This window comes from Mus caroli, unplaced genomic scaffold (assembly GCF_978045245.1).
Source record: "Mus caroli unplaced genomic scaffold, Mus_caroli_1 scaffold_13, whole genome shotgun sequence".
Classification (NCBI taxonomy): domain Eukaryota; kingdom Metazoa; phylum Chordata; class Mammalia; order Rodentia; family Muridae; genus Mus; species Mus caroli.
The window spans coordinates 35756660-35768251 of record NW_028227268.1 but is presented as its reverse complement, the minus strand read 5'-3'; positions in this window follow the sequence as shown (position 1 = coordinate 35768251).

The window sequence follows — 11592 nt, the reverse complement described above, 5'->3', positions numbered from 1 at the left end:
CGCCCAGCCTCCTCACGCCGTCCGCCTTATGTAGCCTTCCACAGACGCCGCGCCGCGGTCGGGCGTAGGGATTCAGGGACGCAGTGCGCGGAGCGCTCTTCGCTGATGCGGCTGCGGGGAAACAGAGAAACCGAGGGACTACTTTTTCTAGACTCATCACTTTCCCCAGGCTCCGGTTTCTCCCTTCTCCCCTCCCCCCTCCCACTTTTTTTTTTTTTTTTTTAACATTTTGCCACATCATGCGACTCGGGGCGAACTACGTCATTTCCGTAGGCGCTGTAAGACCCACCCACGCACTTCCCGGTGCACGTGATGCGGGTAGAGAAGGGTCGGTTGAAGGCTGCCAGAGTGGAGGGCGAGAGGCAAGATACTGGCCGCTGCTCCTGGGGAGGAGGTGGCGATTGAGCCCCCTGCCGGCGTGGCGGCCGGGGCGTGAGGACACCGAGTGCCTGAGGAGAAGGCCGTGGCGTGGGGGCCGCGGTGACTAAGGGAAACGGCCCCGCCGCAGAGCTCGGGCGGCTGGCTGCGGCGCGCCTCCCCCGCCTGGTTTCGCGCAGTGGGTGGTTGCTGACACCTCAGGGAGGGGGACCGTGCTGAGCTGCAAGCCTCCCTGCCCTGACGCACGCCCTTCTGACGCCAGGAGAGCCGGATGGCTACCTCGAGTTCCTCAGATAAAACCATCTCAAAGGACAGGGAAGGCCATGGGAGAAGAGTCTCCTGCTGGCCCCTGGAGAGCGCTTCCGCGGACATTTTGGTGGACTTAGACCAACCTAGTGTAGAGATCAGTTTGGCCTTCGAGAACTGGAGGGTTCGGCCACAGGAAAAAGCTTAAAAGATGTAGATCAAAGGATGGCTGGGGAAAGAAACCTCAGGGGCTGTCTTGGAGCGGAGGGATTGACTGTTAGTCATACATGGTAGTAGGACCATTGCCTGTAGTTACAGAGTGGGCGATGTAAGCCCTTCAAAACCGGAGCACCTTGCCTTCCTACAGCAGTAAGCTATCTGCAGCATTCATTAGCGATTAATAGCCGCCCCAGAGCTCTTGCTAAAGTGTAAGATGTAATGTCTCACAATAGCACCAATATAAGGAAGATTTAGAGAGTTCAGTTCCACATAGTTCGTCTTAATCCCCCTGAAAGTTCTTGAGGAAATTACTTTCACTGCCCCTTTCAACCTAAAGAACATAAGACACCACTGGGTGTACAATAATTTTTGCGTAAGCGGTTTTGCTTAGAGAAATCTGCTTAGTCATTTCAGTTGCTTTTAGTGTTCCCCCCAAATACTGCCTTTCATATCTGGGCTGAGAGGAGAACCAGGCAAGCGAGAAGGCAGACAGACCCTGTTGTGAAGAAGAGCCTTGCCACCATATTTACGATGTTTTGTGTTTGCATAATTTCACTTGAAATGTGCCCTGTCCTGCAATGTTTGAAAAGATTGTTTTCATAAGACTTTGCCCTTTTTTAGAAGTGGGCAAATTTTAAATTAAAATCCTAAGGGAATTATTGTTTTATTACAGAAATGTCAGTAGCTTAATAGAATTGCACTTTCAATCTCAGAATTTGGGGTGTAAGAGCTTCATCATGAACAGATCGCCACAGTTCAATTTATTGACAAGTGCCTTGTATTTTCATACAGACCCTGCATGAAAGGACATTTCAAATCCCCAGAGCAGTTGATTTTACTTCCTTGGTGTGGAATACCTAACCAAAAACTGTGCTGAGACTGCTTTGTCATCACACGTAGAAATTTCAAGAATGAGTTGTTTTCAGAAATCATTTAGAAAGAAGAAAAGTAGATGGTGATATCCCAAATCATTCTGCTTATTAATAGGACTGCTGCCTTGCCTGCCAGATTCTCCTCTCAGCCTAAATATGAAAGGCAGTATTGGAGAAAAACACTAAAAGCAACTAAAATGACTAAGCAAATTTCACTCAGCAAAGGCACCTTAAACAGTTAATCCCCCCTCCCTTTTTTTTTCCAGAAAAAAGGTCTAAATGATAATGCTACCCAATGCTGGGGACATTGTGGTGCTCACCTGTGATCCTCACACTGGAGGATTCTGAGGCAGGAAGATCTAGAGTTCCACATAGCAGGACCTTGTTCCCCCAAACTAAAACAGCTCCAAACTGGCATGCCTCTTCAAGATGAGTAATTTGTTGTAATAAAGGATTGTTATAATGAGGTCATGCTAGCTAAATTTCCAGCAGGACAGAGACAGGGGAAAGGACAGTTCCCTGGTTTAGAAATCCCAAACACAGTAATCCCAGCACTCGGGAGGCAGAGGCAGGCGGGTCTCTGAGTTCAAGGCCAGCCTGGTCTACAGAGTGAGTTCCGGGACAGTCAGGGCTACACAGAGAAACCCTATCTTGTAAAACCAAAAAGAAAAAAGAAATCCCAAATACTGAGGCACTACGTTTTCTAAGCTATACCTGAAAGGTGTGGTTTTAAGCACTACCTTAAAATAGATAACCTGATAAGCTCTAAAACAAATCCTGCTATCCCACGTAAGTAACTTTTTTACCCGAACAGACTGCTGCAAAGGATCACCCTGGCTTTTAGTTTACCGTGTTTTAGTAAAAGAGGCCATGTTACTAAATGGTTAAGGTATGAATTTGAAGCTATTTTTACAGAGTTATCAACAGCAGGCCCTTATATAGTAAGCACCGTAACAAAAACATTGCTTTGTATGTTATTTTGAGGAATTGTAGTTTCTCAAAACCTACACAAGAAAACTGTATTGTTCATCAGTTCTATATTTTATGCCAGGAACTCTGAAATGGTTATAGATGTGTAACCATCCTGGAACACAAAGCAAAACCCACCACTTTTCCGCTGGGTGTGCTGGTACATGCCTGTAATCCTAGCACTTGGCACTTGGGAAGCCAGTATAATAAATAGTGAAGAGAGTCAGGAATTCAGGGCTGGTTTCCTATATTGAACAGACTGAGCTACATGAGACCCTGCCTCAAAACAAAAACTTTGATAGCCACGCATGATGACTCACACCTGTAGTCTCTGAACTTCCCTGAGTGAGGCTTCTGCCTCATCTTCTGTGGGTGAGGTGGTGGGGAATTCAAGGGCAGCCTAAACTACAAAGAAACTGTCTCTCCCTCATTGTCCCCACCCCAAAGCCAAACCTTTTTATAGGATTCCTCCATAGTAGTTCATCTTAAGGCAATCCCAAAGCCTTCTAAAAACAGCTTGAGCTAATTGCAGTGTAAAAGTCATAAAGACATTCATCAGACAGATGATGATTAATTGGAAAGTAGAACTCTAATGCTTCATACCAAATACAATTCAGGTTTTAGAAACCATAAGAGACACTTTGGAACTATACAGGTAAGATTCTGGTTTTGCCATTTAAACAGCACCTTTAAAATACCTCAGCTCCGGAGAGATGGCTCAGTGGGTAAGAGCACCCGATTGCTCTTCCGAAGGTCCAGAGTTCAAATCCCAGCAACCACATGGTGGCTCACAACCATCCGTAACAAGATCTGGCGCCCTCTTCTGGAGTGTCTGAAGACAGCTACAGTGTACTTACATATAATAAATCTTTAAAAAAAAAAAAATACCTCAGCCCCTTAGAGCTACTGATAGGAGTTGTAGCTTTTCATGCAAGATAAAAGAGAACCATAGGGCTTGCCACTAAGAGAATATTCCTTGAGTCTTAGGGATTGGTGAACATAGTGCCCACTGTGTTTTCAGTTGAGTATGGTCAGACTATAGGCAAAGTTCCTCTACGAGGATAAAGAGCAGACAAAAACATTTGCAAAGCAATATGGCCTTTCTATTTTAGTCTGAAATGGACCTGAGTTTATATCTTTCACTGTCAAGCTGTTCTTGAATACCCTATAGACAAGTTCTATAATGTATCAGGGATGGCAATAAGATGTACGGTGAGTATTCACCAAAATAGCACCAAGTATATTCCAATAGAAAGGCTAAGACTAATCTTGGGGGAACTAACCTTGACTCTGGGCACATTAAACAGGTCCCTCCAGTTTCTAACAGATTCTGGCAGAGGGAATAGCTTGGTGTTCTCCTAGGAGGTCATTTCAGGCAGTATGGAGGGTCATACCTTTAATCCCAGAACTAGAAAGGCTAAGTCAAGAGGAAGATCAGCCTTGAGTTTGAAGCCAGCCTAGACTACATAGTAGTTTCCAGATCAGCCTGGATTACAGAGTAAGACCCCTGCTCTTAAAATATTTCACCCCAAGCTGGAGAGATGGCTCAGCAGTTAAAAGAACTGCATGCTCTTCCAGAGGTCCTGAGTTCAACTCCTAGTAACTACATGGTGGCTCACAGCCATCTGTAATGGGATCTGATGCCCTCTTCTCGTGTGTCTGAGGACAGCTACAGTATGATCACATAAATCAAAACAACAAACCAAAAACCTACCTCACCCCAAAAAGTCATCTTAGAACATTGGTTTAAATATATAGTAGATGCATTGTGGAATCTGATGATCAATAAATGTCAGTCATCTTTTTCCTCACCCAGGAACAGGTCACAGAAGCTGGAGAGGTTCTGTTGAATGAAAGGGCAATGAGAGTCCATTGTGGGAATGATTTGTTACATGGCTTTCCCGCCCACATTTCTTAAATCTGTGAACACGGAGACCAGAAGGCAACCTCAGATGATTCTCAGGGACTGTTCACCTCATTTTGGTCACTCCTGCCTCCAAGAACAGGATTATAAGCACATACCACTGTGTGCCAATTTAAAAATATAAAAGCAAGAACAAAAACTTTTAAAACTATTGAGTGGGACTCAAACGCAGTCTCCATGCTTACATCCCAAGCATTCTGTCTTCTAAGTAATCTCCCCAGTTCTATGTACGCAGAACTGTCTTTTTCTTGAGTCGTCAGAACTGTCTTCAGGTCAAAGCAAACTATGACCCAAAAACCTGTTCCTTTAACAATCAGTTTTGACACACTCAAATAGTTCTCAGTAACAAGTCGTAGTAAGCGTTCACTACCTCAGGGCAGACTAGTTAAGTAACAAGTCGTAGTAAGCGTTCACTACCTCAGGGCAGACTAGTTAAGGACTGAAACTTAGTAAAGTTTTACTTAAATCAGTAATAAAGTTTTAAGGAATTATAGCCTAGTTTATGCCTTTAAATATTTTTCAGCTTCTGTAATGTCAAATACACAGATGTTAAATTTTTTTAAAGGCTTTAAAAAAAAAAAACTGATATGGTGGGGGCTGCTGGCTAAGAATTCTCTGAGAGGATCAGAGTTCAGTTCCCAGCACCCACATTGGGCAGCTCACAATCATCTAGAACTTCAGGGATCCAACACCCTCTCTCTGTACACAGAGATTTTTTTTTTTTTTCCAAACAGGGTTTCTTTGTGTAGCCCTGGATGTCCTGGAACACACTCTGTAGACCAGGCTAGCCTTGAACTCGGAAATCCACCTGCCTCTGCCTCCCAAAGGCATGTACCACCACTGCCCGGCAAGATATTTTTTTAAAGTTCAGAAAATTGGTATAGGAAAGCAGTTGTGAATCTTAAAAGATCGTATGTTCACCACAGTGAAGTTTTATATAATACTCCTAACAAACATTGTGACTTTAGTATGTACCAAACCTAGAGCACAAGAAAAGAAACCTTGGGGAGGGGCAGAGCTAGGCATCACATACTGGGCAAGTGCTCTACCACTGACCTACATTCCCACACTTGGGAGATGGAGACAGGAGAATTAATGTGAATTAAGAAGCTAGCCTGTTCTAAATAGCAAGTTTCGAGATTCCACAAATGCACAGCAAGACTGTTTTTTTAAAAATAAAATTGAAGCCAGGCGGTGGTGTTGCACGCCTTTAATCCCAGCACTTGGGAGGCAGAGGCAGGTGGATTTCTGAGTTCGAGGCCAGCCTGGTCTACAAAGTGAGTTTCAGGACAACCAGGGCTATACAGAGAAACCCTGTCTCAAAAACAAAAACAAAAACAAAAACAAACAAATAAAAAAAACAAAAAAAACCCTAATTAATTAATATTGAGGCCTAGAGAGATGGCTCAGCTGTTATGGGTACTAACTGCTCTTCCAGAGGTCCTGAGTTCAGTTCCCAGCAACTATATGGTGGCTCACAACCATCTGTAATGGGATCTGAAGCCCTCATCTGTTGTGTCTGAAGACAGCTACAGTGCACTCATATACATAAATAATTTATAAAACAAAAAAGTTATACTGTCAAAACTCACACATCTTTGATCCCAACACTTTGGAGGTAGAGGCTGGCAATTCTTTGAGTTTGAAGCCAGCCTTATCTACAAGCAAGTTCCAGTATAGCCAAGGCAACACAGTCTTGGGGGAGGGGGGAAAAACTGTGAAAATGTTATATACACAATGATTGGCTTTTCCTGGTTGCTCATGTTCTAAGTAACTAACTTTTACATTGTCCATTAATACAACTATAAAGCTTCTATTCATTGTGTGATAACAATGATTTTAAAAATTCATGGCATTCAAGATCTAAGCTGTAATACTTTGAATGAGAAATACATAACTGGGACTGGAGAAATGGCTCAGTAGTCAAGAGAGCTATGTGACTTCTAGGCTTATGCATTTGGGTGTGTGGTCCCTTGTTGGTGGTGCTGTCTGGGAACGCTTAGGAGGCACATTCTTTCTAGAAGAAGTAGATCATCACTTGGGCAGACATTGAGAGTATGACTTAACCCTGATTCTAGTTCATTCTACTTCAGGCTTGCCATTCAAGATGTGACCTCATGGCTCCCTGCTGCTGCCATGCCTGCCACTTCTATGCCTCTGAAACTGTAAGTCAAAGTAAACTCTGCCTTCCTTACATTGCCTTGAGTCATGCTGTTTTATCACAAAGAGATTTTACAGAAAAGTAACAAATATAGAAACCTACCTCATACTTAATGATAACAATTTTTTTTCTTTTTCTGAGCCAGCCCTGTTAACACCAAGAGCCATAAAAGGTTTTAAGGTCCACTACCTACACAAATATAGAGATGCTTTAAATAAAAACTAACCTGACAAAAACCAGCTCTTATAAACAGTCTCTGTATAATTCTAATTACTATCTAGTTCAGCCTCTAGCTCAGATATGGTATGATAAACCTCGTTACTAAGGGAGGGTTAAAAAATGTATTTATTTCTTTAAGGGGAATTAATTGGAGGAACACACTGGCACACAATGATGGACTGTAAGGACTACATACTACAATGGAAAATCTCTGCAGAGTTAAAAGATTTCCTCTGTTAGAATGGCACTCAGGCTGGGGATATATAGTTCTGCTGGTAGAGTACTTACCTAGCAAACTTGGAGCCTTGGCTGCTCTATCCAGCACCACATAAAGTCAGTGTGGTAGTATATGCCTGTAATCATAGGATTTGAGGAGTACAGGCAGAACCAGGAATTCCAGGTCACCCTCAGTACATAATGAACTTGAGTCTGAGAGACTCTGACTTCAAGAAAATTAATGGCACTCACACTATTAGTTGACATACTGAGTGTTTACCCAGGATGCAGGCTGGAAATTGTAACACCTCTTTTAAAGCCCCTCTCAGTACATTCAGAACTTTCCTATTGTTTAACTCCGGTTCCTTTTCTCTAATTTTTGTTTCAGTTAAGTCCTATTTCTTGATAACCCAGCTTAAAACTCATGTACCTTCTCAAGCCAGAATCATATTTATTGACTATTTTACCCTTAACTTGAAGACTATGCTAGCATGCCAATACCACACCTGGACCTACCAGAACAATCATTTCCAGGGGCTGGTGATGTCTGCTATAGTTGTAGAATGCTTGCATAGTATGCACAGGCTCAAAGTTCAATCCTTAGTACCTAACCCAGTTTATATATAACATAAACATCAACCTGATGTTAGGGTATAGTTTGGATTAACCAATCCCATTTCATACATTTTAAGTGAAAAATCAAGTCGTCTTACGTTAGGTAACTCAGGTGTATTTTTATCTGGACACATTATTTGATCTTTAAATGAATTCACAAGGGAAATTTTCTATTGTATTTTAAATTTGTAAGAGAAGTAAACAAATAGTAAGAATTATTTTGGAAATCTTTGAGAGACTGAAGATTGCAATTTAAATGTTAGGGCCAGTGAGATGGCTTAGTGGATACTGGTGCCTGCTCCCAAGCCTGATGATCTGAGTCCCATTTCTGGTAACCACATACTGGAAGGAGAGAACTAAGTCCCACTAGTAGCCCTTCTGCTCTCCATATGCACTCGGTAGCACACACATGCCTACACACAAACACAAGCACAGGAAATGAAGATAAAAACGGGAAATCTCATTAAGATCTTTTCTTGCAAAAAGAAATCGCATTTAATTATTAAGGTTCATTCTTTTTAACGAAATGATTAATCATGTATAACATGGTTTCCTTTTGTTTAGTAATTTGAAGGCAAGTTTCCATTCTTTCCTGAGCAAACCCCTCTAAAACTCTCAATACTACCTTAACTCTTCAATGTCATGCCTTAATTAGATCACACATTCCCATAATAATCCTAATAGAAATTCAGAGGATTTTACTAATATTCTCACAATTATATCAAAGCTGTAATGACATTCCTAACAAATCAGTATGTTCCATAGTTCCCAATCCACAGGTTTCCATGATCTGTGATTTTAGGCTTTTGAGATTATTACTTTCCTACATATATACTCTATGCACTAAGCAAATCTGCTAGTCCACCTTCTCAAATAACCCAAGGTTTTGTTTTATTTTTTTTGGGGGGTCGGGGGCGGAGACAGGATCTATGTACATCTGTGTGGCCTGGAACTATGTATAAACCAGGCCACCTTCAAACACAGATCTGCCTGCCTCTGCCTGTCCAGTGTTGTGTAGAGATGTGTCTGTCTGCTTGGATTTGTACATGTGATACAGAACCATGGAGGCCAGGAGAAGACAATGGATGCTAAGAGCTGAGTTCTGCTTCTCTAGAAGAACAGCAAGTCCTTTTAGCCTCTAAGACATCCATCTCTCAAGCCCAAAGATTTTTCCTTTTTAAATATATGTCCCTGGAGCTTTCTATGTTAGTACATGTTGTTCTTAGAACTCACATGTTTATTGGAAATTCCTTCTTCAAGGAATGTTTTTCCTTATAATACCAAAAATAAATGCATAAAATTTAAAAAGTACCTGAAACTAGAAATATAACTCAGTTGGTAAAATAATTGCATTTATGAGGCCCCAGTACCATATAAAACTGGGTTTGTTTTTATGTCTGTAATCCCAGCATTTTACTTTAGACCAGTCTGGCTATAAACAAGACAATGTTTCAAAATAAACAAACAAAATTACATCCATAAAGCTGACTCAAGCAAGAATCAACAATTTACATAGATCCTTGTGTTTTGTGATGTGATATTTTAATAATCCTTTAAGTATCTTCCTTTCTTTCTTTCTTTTTTTTTTTTTAAGATTTATTTATTTATTATATGTAAGTACACTGTAGCTGTCTTCAGACACTCCAGAAGAGGGCGCCAGATCTCGTTAAGGATGGTTGTGAGCCACCATGTGGTTGCTGGGATTTGAACTCTGGACCTTCGGAAGAGCAGTCGGGTGCTCTTACCCACTGAGCCATCTCACCAGCCCGTATCTTCCTTTCAAATGACTTTTTAAATGGGAAATACTTATTACTATACAGGTGTAGGCATGGTGTGTTTGTGTGGCCTTATGTGCCATAGCACAGAGACTAAAGTCAGAGGACAACTTCTTGGCACTGTTTGTCTCTTTAAGTTACATGGGCTCAGGGACTCAAACTCAGGCTCTATTTGGCTTCTATTGCCAATACCTTTACCCAAAGAGCCATCTTTCCAGCCCCAAAATAGTTTGGAATTATAAAAGAAGTAGGTTGAAGAAACTATCCTTAAAACCATCTAATAAAGATTAGTATCACTAATGAGGGCAAGTACATATACTTCCAGCTGTGATAACCTAGAAGCGATTCTGATAGCTTATGTAACATTCAAGTAACAATTGTCTAATTGTGGGGCTGGGTAGACTGATGTGCAAGCACGCGGAGCTGAGTTCAGATCCGCAGCACACTTGGACCTGGAATCCCTGTGCTGGGAGGTGGAGAGGATTCCAGATAACTGCTGGCCGGCCACTCTACTCAGTTGGTAAGCCCTCTCCGTTCAGTGAGATACCTTGTTTCAAAACAGTGAGGGTGAAAGTGCCAGATGCTAACACCTGATGCCCCCCCCCCCCCCACCCCGGCCTACTCATGGGCTGGTGAGCATGCACACACATAGTTTTAGGAAAAAGGAGAGAAAGCCAAACTAATACCATATAAAATAACTACCCAGGACAGCCAGGGCTACAGAGAGAAACTCTGGCTCAAAACAAACAACCAACAAAATATTAGGCCTATTCCTCCCTTGGAAACCCTTTCTCTCTCCTGGGAATTCTTCTCTATAGCTTACTTTCATTCTGCTTAAAAAGTAAAAGAGATTATTGGAACAACTGGTGAAATTTGAATTTGGACTATAGATGTAGAATGTGGTGGTTAATATTTTATGATTCAAAAGAGCTTTCAGAATCTGGAGAGATGGCTCAGCAGGTAAAAGCACTGGCTGTTCTTTCAGAGAACCCTGGTTTGATGGATAGCACCTGTATGGCTGGAACTGTAAATCCAGTTCCAGGGGATCTAGTGCTTGCTTCTGGTCTCCAGGGACACCAGGCACACAAGTGGTACACAGACATATATGCAGACAAATTCACACCCATACACAGAAGATAAAAAATAAAGCTAAACAAAAAAACTATAAAAGTTTTCATTCAAAGAATCTACCCACATCTTTTCTAAGGATAAAATACACCTGAAAATGAAAACTGGAAGGCCTAAATGATTTTTCTTTTGGTTTTTCTGTGTAGCCCTGGCTGTCCTGGTACTCATTCTGTAGACCAGGCTGGCCTTGAACTTAGAAATCCGCCTGCCTCTGCCTCCCAAGTGCTGGCATTAAAGGCGTTCGCCACCACTGCCTGGCCAGCCTAAATGATTTTTAAGCAGATTCATGATACTGGAAACATTAAACTAATTATCACTACTTACCTTCAAAGAAAAGCAGGATTCAGACTAACACCATTTTTTCAGAAAGGCTTCAAGTGTAACTACTGAACTTAAAATTTTTGGATACCAAGCCGGGCGTGGTGGCGCACGCCTTTAATCCCAGCACTCGGGAGGCAGAGGCAGGTGGATTTCTGAGTTCGAGGCCAGCCTGGTTTACAAAGTGAGTTCCAGGACAGCCAGGACTATACAGAGAAACCCTGTCTCGAAAAACCAAAAAAAAAAAAAAAAAAAAAAATTTTTTGGATACCAAAGGATAGAATTACCTATCAAAGTAAATTAGGAGTAATTTTTGTACTAAAGATATAAAACCTTGCCTAGTATAGTGGCACAAGTATATAAAATCCACCTGAGAGGCAGAGAGCAGGAGGATAACTGAGTTTGAGGTCAGCCTGTTCTATACAGTAATACCAGGCCAACTAGGGTTACATAAAAAGAATTTTTAAAAAAACCTGAAAACAAACATCCACATACTGTCTATAGAGTTTTAATGACACTAGTAGCTTTATTAACAAACACTGAGTGACGATT